The 13,074-nt window shown below is 38.0% G+C and overlaps 1 protein-coding gene across 2 annotated transcripts in view; it reads left to right on the plus strand.

Annotated features, from left to right (window-relative positions):
- POU2F1 (POU class 2 homeobox 1) overlaps positions 1-13,074 on the plus strand; it is a 488,200-nt gene that overhangs the window by 447,863 nt on the left and 27,263 nt on the right. Inside the window, exon 17 of one of the 2 annotated variants that reach the window (XM_033941615.1) lies at positions 9,482-10,090. The exons of the other annotated variant lie outside the window; for it this stretch is intronic. The gene's annotated coding sequence lies outside the window, so the exon portion shown is untranslated. Of the gene's footprint in view, positions 1-9,481; positions 10,091-13,074 lie in introns of those variants that run through there. 2 annotated transcript variants of the gene reach the window in all.

The raw sequence follows: 13,074 nt of genomic DNA on the forward strand, positions 1-13,074 counted from the left end.
GAAGATCCATGGTTGGATCTAACCGTCCATCCTGACTTCTATCTGTCAGGGACGAGTTGCAGAGAAGTGTGTTAGTGTTGTAGCCCAGTTCAATTTGGGAACAAGGGATAGCAGAAACCCTCCCAGCTGATAGCAAATTCTTTATTGCTTTCCTTTTGTCTTTACATTATATGAGTTGTACTCCCAAAAATCAGCCATGGGGGGAAGAAAAAATTTCAGACTAGTGAACGGCAAACAGGAAACTTAACACATGTCATTCAGCCTTGTGTGTGGGTTTGTTGGGTTTTTTTTAACTGAGCTTGAACCAAAGTCAATTTCTAGCAAGCTGCTGTACTAATGGACTAGTTTGTGTATGTGCAGTTCAAATAGATGCTACTGACAATTTTTGTTTTTTTATTATTAATTTTATATAAAAGGTTGCTGCTTGTTTTAATCTTTCTGTTTTTTGTAACTTTGAACAGATTCTGACTTGATTTTTTTAACCATCAAAATTAGTTTCTTTCATTGTAAATAGATGCTGATATTGCACCCAAATGCTAATCCGGCTGTCCCCAGTTTTCCCCTCCCCTCCCTTCAGTCTTTCCTGGTACCCTCCCTCGATTTCCGATAAATCGATGCTTATGGCGTTACTAATGTTTGTACTACTTTACTGTCCAGAAATTTTTTTTGGCCATGAAGCTAACTATATTTTGTGTGAATAACTGTAATGACTCTCCTTCACCCCCCCCCCCCACCTCCCCAGCTTTCTGTTTGTGAATTTCAGTTGCAGAGTTGAAGTGAGAGAGATAGAAGGGGTGATGTGTTTCTCAAGTCCAACAGTCTAAGAGCCTTTACCCCAGTTCTTGCCACAGGGAATTGTTAGTTTTTAAAGAAAGGACAAAAAAAAGTAAAACTACGTGAACATTTTTTTTTTATGGTGGCATGAAAGCTGATGTTAAAAAGTACAGCATAAGAATGTTGCCCCTTCCCTCTCTTTCCTGTTAACATTCTCCAACCTTCCGGCTCGTTAAGACTCTGCATGCTCTGTCGTGTTCAGTTGTCTATTCAGATGGGAATCTTGATCTCTGTATAGAAATACTGAACATGTAGGCCTTAATCCAGCATAAATACTTCATTAGTATGTCTTAATGGAGCTGTCATATGAGTTTAATAAATGCTGTTCATGGTACATTATTGTGAAGGGTTGGAAAAGAGGACATTACAGCTTTGAAACACTAATTCATTGGGGATGGGGAGGGATAGTTATTTATTAAAGGCTTTGGCTTTTCACTGGAAATTAGAATTTGCAACTTGGCTTTGACACAGCCCCAATCTTTCTCCCTGTCTTCTCTGATTCCTGTTTCCTGAGGCCATCCAATTGGGCACCCTTCTCCTGTGACACTCAATTACTTGGTCAGCTATTTGTATCCATGAGTTCTTACGTACCTACAGCACATCTTATAGAGTAGACTTTTGAGATTCAACTTTTCAGTAATATTTATGGACAGACAATGACCTTGGCCTAGCTTCACTTTTTAAATACAAAAAGCTTATAGTCATTTAATGTAAAATTCATCTGTTAAACATAGACTTTGGAGTTGTCAGGTCAGAGCGTGAAGCCTATGGAACTAGTCTGTATGTCTGATATGAAGAAAGAGAGTTTTGGGAGCACATAATGGTTTTCTAGTTTTATGTGTTCAAGAGATGCTTTTCTACTCACACAGTGCATCATTACTATCACATAAAGAAAATTACACCCAGTGTGAGATTCCAGGTTGAAATTTGTTTAGAGTTGCGCACAACCTAGAAAAAGGCCAACAAAAAGATTTCTTTCTATATGTAACATTTCAAGGTACCTGTTGTTTCACCATATAGTAATGCTCTATCAACAACAAAGAACTGCCACCTTCACCTTTTTCTCTTCAATTGGTCATTGATGAATTCCATATTGCTCTGTCCTGCCATTTTCATCTCTTCCTTATTGTTCTTGTAGCCTTCAAACTTGCACTTGAGTAAGTCTGTACTTGAACAGAGCTCTAGGCATGCACTACCCAAGAGTAAAAGACCATTTTGTCTCTCTAGACAAACCCAAGTAATAGAAAACTAAAACCAGCACACATAAAAATAAGAATTGTAAAGAAAAAGAGAGAATTGAAGATCTATTTTAACAATAATTTTTTTTTAAAAAACCCTCTCCATAAGTATATTTAAGTTTACTAAAAATGCTAATTATTTATCAAGTGTGTTTTACACAGATAACTTTTTTGTGGATACAGTCACATGCTATCTAAACATGGAATTATTTGTTACTAAGTGCTCTGCATTAAAATAAAAAAGAGATAATTGTTTTCATTGTTAACTAGAAAAATATGAATAAAACAAAACCCAGTAAACTAATAATTTTATATTTGTTGCCTTTTGGAAGAGGCAAAGAGCATAGGGAAAGGTTCTTTATGAAGTATAATCCATTATAATCCCAAGTGTATGGGAAAGACCTGAAAAGTGAACCAGGGAGGTTTTGAACCCCTTGTTTGAGAATTACTATTTACATAGAAAATGAGAACAAAGATCATGTAGCCTATCCAGTCCGCCCATCTGTACGAACTATTAATCTCTGCTATCTCTTCTTTTTCCTTAGAGATCCTCTGTGCTTTTGCCATCATGCTGTTGTGAAGTCAGATACATTTCTTGTCAATGCCATCTCCACACACCTACCATTTCTATAAAGAAGTAAATCCTTAGTTTACTCCCGAGTCTACTTGCTTTTTCTTTCATCCTGTGTTGCCTTGCTCCAAAGTTTCCTTTCAGTTGAGACGCACCTCCTGTGCAATTATGCCACAGAGGCATTTAAATGTGTTTATCATATCGCCCGTCTCCCGCCTTTCTGCCAAATTATACATACTGAGATCTTTAAATCTGTTCCCATACACTTTATGATGAAAACCACTGACCATTTTATTAGCCACTGCCTGGACCAACTTCATACTGTTTATATCTTTTTGAAGAGGTGGTCTCCAGAATTGTACATAGTACTCTAAAATGAAGTCTTACAAGAGACATCTCTTTTCCTGAGAGCCATTCCTTTCCCTTTGCACTGACGAATCCTTTTGGCATTTGCTGTCACTTTTTGTGCCTGTTTGACCACTTTAATATTATCACATATGATCACCCCCAAATTCTGCCCTGCTTTTGTGCGCAGAAGGTACTTCACCCCTATACCTTACCATTCCCTTGGAGTACAGTAAAGAGCTTGCCAGCCCCAGAATTATATAGTATTTAGTTTTAAAATATGAAATGATAGGAGGTGGCCTTTATATTATTTTTTTAGCCTATTTCTACTACTTTATTCTTTCAGCTCACTTAAAATGGATCTGGCATGATAAGCCTTCGTTTGCAGCTACCTGAGAATTTTTTCTGCTATTGTAAGTTTTCCTTCACTGCACCATCACCAGTAGTCTTCTCATTTACTTGATACTCCTCAGCCAAGGACCGTGTACCAAAGCTCGTTCCAGAATCTTCGATGGTTCAGCTCCCACCAAGGAGTTATGAATGCTGTCTCTGCAGCATCTCCAACCCCCAGCTGATCCAGGAAACTGGAGGCCCCAACACAATGTACAGTACTTAACTCCAATGCTACTGGACTGGTCCCAATATTTTTCTTTTGTACATATTGAGCTTATAACATAGTCTCTGCATCTTTAATGATTATCAGGAAAATGGTCTATTTCTGACCAGCAGAGAAAGTGTGATCCGCAGTTTTTTATATTTTGTCACCTTTGCTACTGGAAGTAAGTTATTTTTAGCTTTATGTGCCATGCATTCAGGCTATACCTGCTCTTACATTGAAAAGTTTCCATTGCAAGTCACAGAATGGAAGGGTCCCATATTGGAAAAGCCCATATCCTTTCCCTGTCTTCCCTCCCCTTCTTGTGGTAAATAGTAAAGTCAAATCAGAATAATATTTGTGTAATGTAGCTAGCTTCTGGCCAGCTCATAAATACCTCAGCATAGTTTAGCATTGTCACAGATGAGCTTGAAACTGAGAAAGTCTGGAAAAAAGAACTTTATAAATAGTGGCGCTAATTCTAGCTGTAGAGTTTAGTTGAACTGGTGTTTATTATGATTGCTGAACTTTAATTATGCGGTATGTTTTTAAAATCCTGTTTATAGATTACAACTTTGGGTCTCGAATGGGTGGAGGGTTAGGGATATGTTTTAGAAAGAAGAAAAGAAGTATGAATTTTTTTTTCTTTATCTCTCTCTTGCCAATGCAAACATTTTGTTTGCTTCTGAGATTGGTCTTTCTATGGTCCAGTCTTCAGCATGCAAACAGATGCAGGTGATACATAAGGGACTTGATCGATTCGGGTGGTATAGAAGTGCACAAGCCCCTCTATGCCCCCCTCTTCCCACCCATCTTCTCCAGCCTGTGAATCTAAAGTTAATATAGAATAGGGATGGGAGGGAGATTGCATGTAATGGAGGGGGTGAATGGTTCATGCATCTTATAGTCTAACTGGGAGAGCGAAAGAGAAACCAGTTCCTTTTCTTGTCCCTTCTTGTATTGTCACTGAATGTAGTGCTTATAATCAGATAGGTGAGAAATATTATAGAAAACTGATTTCCTTTTACAATAGCAATGCTAATCCTGTCTAGACCAAAAAAAAAAAAAAAGTAACAAAAAGTGAAAACCAAACTAAAAAAGGGAGAAATATCCCTTGCTTCTCTTTGCACCTGACTGATTTCCCCACCAAGAATCCAAATACTGTGAGAGGCATGGTGTTTCATGTGTGATTTGATTTCTTTATGTTGTATTTTTATTATGTTTTCTTGTAAATTTGTGTGTGATGTCCTGGTATCAATCGCTAGGGGCCATAGAAAGATTGGGAAGGTCATTGCATCCTCCTCCTTAAAGCCCAGCACAGTCCTTCCTGTCCACTCTAGGAGTGGTTTGTGCCTGAGGGAAGGGTTTGACAGGAAGCTGCCTTTCTTTGCGAGAGGCTTTGTATAGCAGGAGTTGTATAAAGGGAAGGGTTTCCATGGGCTCTGGAATGCATCAGTCTCTCTGATCCTGCTGTGTCTTGAATGAATCAAACAAGGAAGGGAATTTGTTTGAATGAATGAAACAAGGGATATGAACATAGAAGCAGGGTAGTTTTCTTATGAATTGCTTCTTCATAAAAAGACCGACACAAAAGAGATGGTCTAAAATTTAACTTTTTTTTCTTTTTGGTAAGTAATTCGACAAGTTAGTGAAAGAAACTGACCCCAAATTAAAAATAACCTTTGTCAAATTTTGCTCTCTGATTGGCCAGTATCTCAGATTCCTGGTGTGTCTCTTGACTACCATTTTGGCAGTATTCATTTGTACTAGCCAGTGATGAGGCTTTTTCAATGTTGCATCATAGTGGGAGGCGGCCAACAAATTATTTTTGTCTCGGACATTTTGATAATGCTTTTTGTCCATTGGACTACAAGTGGAATGCATAGATTACGTTTACTGAATGACATTTGAACAATCTTCTCTTTTTTTAAAGCAAACAAATTTCCTTTTTTTTTTTTTTTTTTTATAAAGAACTTGTGTGTGTGCACATTTATCTATATATTTACAATGCTTTCTGTAAAGTTTTTCTAAAGGTTTATAGAAATATTAAGATGGCCATGGAAGAGACTGACCTTCCTAATATGGCAGGCATTGGCTAAAGATAAGATATCAGTCTGCTGAAGTATCCTCTACAGTTTCTTTTAATTTGTATTGTACAGTGATTGGGTATATACAGAAACAAGATTTTTAATTAATGAACTGTGCAAATGTGACCTCTAAGTCACAGAGCATCCTCCTTATAAACAACTTGATCTACTGTTTTACAGTTGGGGAGGGGGAGTTTGTTGTTTTGTTTTGTTTTTTTAATTACCAGAGAGCTGTTTTACTTTGCATAAATTCTTTACACTTTTCCTGACTGCGTCTTTTAAAATTTCACAAAGGTATATAAAGTAAATAAAAATAAATTGCTCCTGCCCCTGAAGTGCTGTAAAACTTTTAAAAAGTATCTTCTTAGCAGAAGCAGACACCTTATAAGATACCAGCAGCTGAGAAAGAAATAGCATTGAAATAAGCACCAGGCAGAATAAAAGCATGGCCCACTGGGAAGCTAACATTTGAACGTTTGAGAGTATAACTAATATTAGCCTGCCTCTTATTCACATAATACGGTGAGCCTTAGTCTCACCCTAAGATGGTGGTTCTCAACATAATCCCCGAAACACAAGCAGCCAGTCAAGTTTTCAGGATACCCACAATGAAAATGTGTGAGAGAGATTTGTATAAAATGGAGGTGGTGGTGTATGCAAATTTATCATATACATATTCATTCTGGATAAAAACCTGACTGGCTGTGTGTACCCTGAAGAATGGGTTGAGAAACCCTCTCTAAGATTTCTTCTGATATAGCTGAATTCATCAAGGGTGCTGGCATGCAATTTTCTTTGCGAGTGCCTTTTTTGGAACCAGAATTGTGTTGTGTATCATGCAGAATGATATGGTGAACTGCTGTTTATGAAAGGTAATTTATGATCTGGTACCAATAAAGTTGCCTCTAGGATTGCAGGAGAGTTGCTGAAGAGCATCTTTAAGAAATTTAAAAAGTAATATGCAAGTGTATATAAACATATTCTATCAGATGGACATTTTAACTATAAAATAGCGGGCATGTTAGAAAAGTTAGGAAAGAGTTGACATCGTGAATGTTGGGTTTTGGTGTGAATGAATCATGGAGGCCCAGAGAAATTCCCTTCTCTCATTAGAAACTAGTTGATCCTGATCCATGAATACCTTCTATAGAGCTTGGTTTGATGAATTCTCAAGTGAATTTGTTGCCTGATATGAGCCAAAATAATGGGGTAAATTCTTGGTTTTGATCTTGATAAAGAATTTTCACTGAAAGCTTTACCCATAGGTTTGTTCTGCAGATGTGATGTGAAAATGGTATTCACACTGTGTGACTTCAGAGTTTGGTAGATGTATAGGTAGATCAGTAAGAATATTAAAAAAGTGACATCTCTTAAGACAAGAGCACTTGGAACAAAAGATGTGGAAAGCAAGATGTTCTTTAAGGAAATTAAAAGCATAGAAGAGAAGGAAATACTCTCACTTTTAGGCAGTCCCGATGTTATCTAGCAGTAGAACAGATGCTGGCATCCCTCAAATAAGTCCAGCTCGTCAGGTCCTGTTCCTAAGTTCCTACAGGAGGAGAAGTGGTAACTGTTCCCTTGAGTCCTCATCTTTTCCATCCTTGAAGGACTGTTTGTGAGTGTGTTATTGTTTTGTGTGGGAGCAGGAGGGGGTGAGTGGAAGAAGGGTAATGCACACTATTAAGTGAGAGTTAGTCTTCCTTTGCATAGTTGAGCCAAAGGGAAGCATCTATTTGAGATTGCTTTCCAGGCATTGGCTTTTATCTTAATTTATGCACAGGTAAACCAAGCTAGAATAACTCAGAGTACAAGTGGTTTAGCATGCATACATGAAAGAATAATTCCTTTATTAGGACGTATTTCCTTTCCTCCTCCAGGGTAGCAAAGGCTAGGTAAATATGTGTGGGGATTTTTCCACCACATATACAGGAGCTGTTGTATACCTCATTTCTAACTCATGACTGAGTAACTTGCTTTAACTTTTCCAACCCTACAGAGTTGCCAACTCTGCCCTCCATCAGAGTGACATTAACCTCTGGCATATAGCAGCACTATGACTGGCAACCTGTGGAGTGACCACTCTACCCCGATTCCCTAAATGTTGCTGCTTAGAAGCTTCTGCGAACTGAGGGCAAATTGCAATCTTTCTTTTGATTCCCAATGGGGTGCTCTGTCATATTTTGGTAGGGTTCTAGACCTCGCCACCCATGGAGCCCTTTCTTGTGTCTAAATTATACCATGTCTCTTCCAGGTGGAATGGATAAAGGTAGTCCTTAAAATAAAGCCATTGGAAGGGCATGGCAGTCCATTGTAACCCTTTTCAGCTTTGTGCTTTTAACCATTTTTAATCTTTTTAATATGGCAAAAACAAATTTATTTAGGATTTTTTTTAATTTGACAATCTTGTGTCCTGATGGTTAGCGTTTGCTGCCAGTGCTCTAAATCCTGCCACTTTGGGGTTTTTTTTGAATGTACAGTTTTTAGGTTGCTATTCTTTCCTGCTGGGGAGAAAATATTTTGTCATATCACTGTTGCTGCTATAAGCCGGGGTTGGTTTCTTTGTCTTGTTTTGTTCTTTTACATTTCCAGCCAAAACCAAAGATTTCTTAATGATTGTATGAACTCAAAACAAACAAAAAAACCAAAAATAGAAGTTAAGATAAAACAGGAGAGTCTTCAGTGCTGCATCAGTTTGTGGTAATCTAAGTGAGGTTGGTGTAAAGGTTAGCCATACTAGAGTTTCTGACTAGATTTAAGACAATATCCAGCAGATTGCTGGGAATTAGAGTTGTGGCTTTCCACATGTTAAGTGGTATCTGTTGTACTTCAGTGTCAAAAGCTGACTGCACAAGACAGTCCATCCCGTTATGGTATGGAGCCACAGTTGGGTAAGAATTTTGGTGCTCCTCTGGTTTATTATTAGAACTCCACAGATTGGTTCGGAAGCTGAAGAAGTTGCACGATTGGCTTCTCTGTTGGGTGCTTTAACCCTTCGTGGGCTGGGTGATGTTGATTAATACACGCTGAGGTGCACTTCCAGGCTTTTTTATTTTTTTTTTTTACTGCAGCTGCCCAGAGGAGGCTGGCCTGTTCGTGATAAATCTATGGAAGATAAGAAAAGATAGCTTTTTCTTTCCTTTTTGTGTTCTTCACAGCACCACGTGCAACTATGCATTGTATTTCTCAACCTTTTGTGCTAGGCTAAGTAGATGCCTGTGACTTTTTAACTTTTATGGGGATTGCAAATGAAGGAACTTTTTACATGGATGTTTTTAATCTCAGTTGATGGGGGGGGGCGGGGTGTTTGGTTCTAGGGTCATACAAGCTCTATCCCAAAGCAAAATCCAAATGTTTAATAATATTAGCCTGATGCAGATACCAAAGATAATTACTTTCCTGCAGAACCTTAGACTTGTGTATTAAGTACTATTACCCAGCACTTGCATTAGTCTAACCTCAGTAATTCCAAAGCTTAGATGTATATTTTGGTATATTTCTGGGATATAAAAAAATTGTCATTGAAATTGTTTGTTTCAGTGTAATGCTCTTAAAGTCCTAGCATGGAGATAAACTGACCTGTCTTAGTAGTTTGAAATAATAGTATTTTTGTATGTTTGGATGTGTCTGTGTATGTAACAACATAAGTTTTCACTGCCTAGGTGTTCATAATAAAAAATTTAAAAAATTTTAAAGTTCTAAACTGTGTACATAATATTTGGTAATGAGAACTTCCATCAGACTGTTGGTTCCAATTGCATTTTCACTGATTGCATTTCCCAGCTGGGATTAATATTATATTTTTCTTTTAAAGAGACAGCATCCTGTTTTTCCCAAAGACTAAGGCTCCTTTTGAATGCTGTTGAAAACTGGCCAAGTTTCACCTTCACCTAGTGTGAAAGAGATGCTTCATATCCTACAAAGAATTTGTTGTTGTCTTCAGTACAGAAATGCACCTTGATGCCCACTTTAGTCAGCTGTGTGGTAAATGCTTTTTTTTTCCACTGTCCATGATAAATCAGAAGTTTTTGTAGTTGTCACCTTTCCCTCTCATCTACCAAACCTTGTGCTACCAGAGTACCTTATTATACTGAGATAGGTGCATAAACAGTGGAATGCATTCATTTCTGGCCTTAAGCATGAATGTTTTCTGTTCTTCATACTGGCCAGTATCACTTGAGAAAAAAAAAAAAAAATAGGGATGTAGTCTCTTTAAAAATGTCCTTCATTTTGTTTCCCCCAGCAGCTGCCTTCTGTCAGCTGTAGGCTTTGAAAGATTGTGTAGATTACAGTGAATCAGGATAAGATGGTAGACTTTTTTGTGTAGATGCATTTGTCTGCTGTAATTTTTTTATATATATAAAACTTACTGTAACTGTACAGTTTATTTCTGTTGTAAACATTAAACCATTTTTCAAGTGTTTTAACATTGTAAATGCTGGTTTGTGTGTGTGTTAACGTTTGTACTAGCTGTATAGCATGGTGATAAGTTGCAAAAACTTTCCCTCTTGTTTCTTAGTTGTATTAATTATCATAAGGAGAATAATTCCATCTGGACTGCTTTTGTGGATGCCTTTTTCTTAACAGTCATCAAATCTCCTAAGATTTCCAAAGTGAGCAGTTTCTGCTTCATCCTTCCTGGGTAGCTGAATAAAATCAAAAGAAGAAATGCAACTATAGAAAATGGGTATAGGTATGCTGATTAGCAAGGCCAACATCGCTTATTTGATTTTTTTTTTTTTTTTTTTTAAGTATTCTGTCAAAGCTTCTTGGACTGCATATCAAGTCATGGAGAAAACAAAAGTGCCCTCAAAATCTACTCTGTACTTCCTATTTTAAATGCAAACAAGATCTGAAGAATCTATATAGCAAGGATACTCACAAACCATTTGTTGATGTTTTGCATTTGCTCCCCTCCATCCAGATTTCACATCTTGCAAGTTCTCAGGGACACAATGTAAACACTGTTCCAGGTGGGTGCTCCCAAGATCTCCTTTCACAGATGACATTAAAAGATGGAAAGATTGACAACCCTGACTCTTAAGTCTTGGGAGTTGGGACTGATATATTATGGTTTGACAAGACAGTTTTTGATGTGGAAATCTACTCTGGATGGTACCTTAGATTTGCCACTGGCCTGAAGTTGTTTACTATCTTCTTGCCAAGCTGATGGCTTTCCCACACCAGTTTTAATTTGTTTTATATAGTCATAGCCTAGAAACAATTGTAGTTTCAAGACAGCTATTGTGAATGGTCAGAGGTTAGAGGTGGACAGAGGAAATTAATGTTGGCTGCCTTCGACTCTTGTCAACCACAACATTTTATAACCAGTTTTGTGGCTGCTGGTGCCAGGGACAGGATTTTCAAAAGGGTTTAAATCTTATTTTTTATTTGTTTAATCCAACTGCTCACAATTGAACTTTTGGGCAAGAAGAATGCTGTCTCCAGGCCCCCTGAATTGCAAGGTACCCCAAGGATCAATATTGGCTTCTATTAAATATCTTGCACATTTTTCTAGACATTACTAGGCCCTTTGGGTTTCAGAGTGTTTTGTTGATTATCTACAGATAAACTGACCTGTTGGTAAGAACCTCTTAACTGCAATGGAATTTGTCATTGCCTATCTTGACGGAGTGGTAATCTGAATGAAAGGTATCTTAATATTGCCAAGAGAAAGGTGTTACTAATCAGTAATTCCAGGAGAGAGGGGTCTAATTGCCACTTTCTGAATGATGATGTTTGGTGCTGAAGCCCAAGCAAAAAGCTTGGATATGATTTTAGATCCCAGTCTCATTCTGGCAAATTATCTCTCAGCTGTTGGAAATCCTGGTTTAAATTGCATTTGATACATTTGTTAAAACCATATATGTTCAACGAGCAGTCACTTACGCAATCTCAATTATTTTTTTTTTATCAATATATTACAATGCTTTCTTAGTAGCTCTCCAGTTAAAAGGTATAAAGAAGTATGCTGGTGAATCAAAATACATCTGCAAGGCTAATTTTTGTCTGTGGTACAAAAGACCATTTTTTTCCCATTTATAACTCGTCTTCTTTGGTTACCAGTTATATATGAAGCATGTTCCTAAAAGACATCCTAGATCAGAGCATACATGCCTACTTCATGTGCTTTCTGCCGTGAATACGAGCTAGTTAAGATTATATTCTGGGCTTTCACTTGAACTATACCAGCATTCTGAACCTCCTTACCCAAGGGATTAAAAGCAGAAAAACAGTATTTGAAGTCCATGCAGCTTCTAAAAGCTCGGGGGGGCGGGGGGGGGGAATGTTCAGCTGATCTTTCTGATGAGCCCTAGGTCAGACTATAGCTGTTTTATGTAGGGTTTTGGTGTTTCTGACTTTTGTCCTAATGCTAGGGTTGGTATATACCATATAAGAGGGGCAAACTAATAATTTTGGGGAAAACTAAAACTCAAAAACTACAAATCCCAGCATAATATAAATTAAAGACTAATCTACTCAAAATGTGTTGCAATGTAAGAAAAGGTACCAAGACTTAGGGCCTCTTCTATCAAACTGCGCTAACAGTTTTTAGTGCAGAGAGTCGTGCTGAATGGCCCGCACTGCTCCCAACGCTCATAGGAACTCTATGAGCGTCGGGAGCAGCGCGGGCCATTCAGATCAGCTCACCGCACAGTTTGATAGAAGAGGCCTTTAGTGCATGTTTACTTGAGAAACGAGGCAACAATGTCAGTTGGGTTCTTTTTATCAGATAAAACTATTTGTTAATTGAAAAAGTATGGGGCTCATAATCAAAATGGAAATACGTCTAAACACATGCCCAAGTTTAGTCGTACTCCAGGGATAATCAAAAGTTTTTTGAGGCTGCCTGGATGAAACTTATACAGTATGTTGTGACTTAGGCGATCTAAAACCAGGTATAAGTGCCCAGAAGGCATCCAAAGTGACCAGATAACCACTGCAGACACAAAGTACAGACCCCCCACATACTCCCCCAGTGGTCACGGACCCCCTCAAATCTCCATAAAAATTGGAATAAAAGCATACATACCTGTCTCTGGAACATCAGCACCTGTTATAGGAAAGCCTAGTAGAGCTGCACAGAAAAATGGGAGTTCTGGTGAGATGTTTATGTGGCACCCTTTTTGTGAAGTTCACAGCAATGCCATGTCTGGGAAACCAGTCCATTACATTGCTGCCCCCTCCTATATCCAAAAGGTCTTGTTCTGGGTGTTTGGGACTTGGACAAGAATGTGGTATAAAGATAAACGTAGTGGTGGTCTGGAAGATCAAATGCATGGACATACAGATGGACGATTTTTGAAAAAGTATACTTGAGATATTTTTCAAGAATGGACGTTTGTGCCCTGCCAACTTTCGGTGACTAGAACCCTACATCCAAATCGGACTTTGTCGTATGTTTTG

This window comes from Geotrypetes seraphini, chromosome 4 (genome assembly GCF_902459505.1).
Source record: "Geotrypetes seraphini chromosome 4, aGeoSer1.1, whole genome shotgun sequence".
NCBI lineage: Eukaryota > Metazoa > Chordata > Amphibia > Gymnophiona > Dermophiidae > Geotrypetes > Geotrypetes seraphini.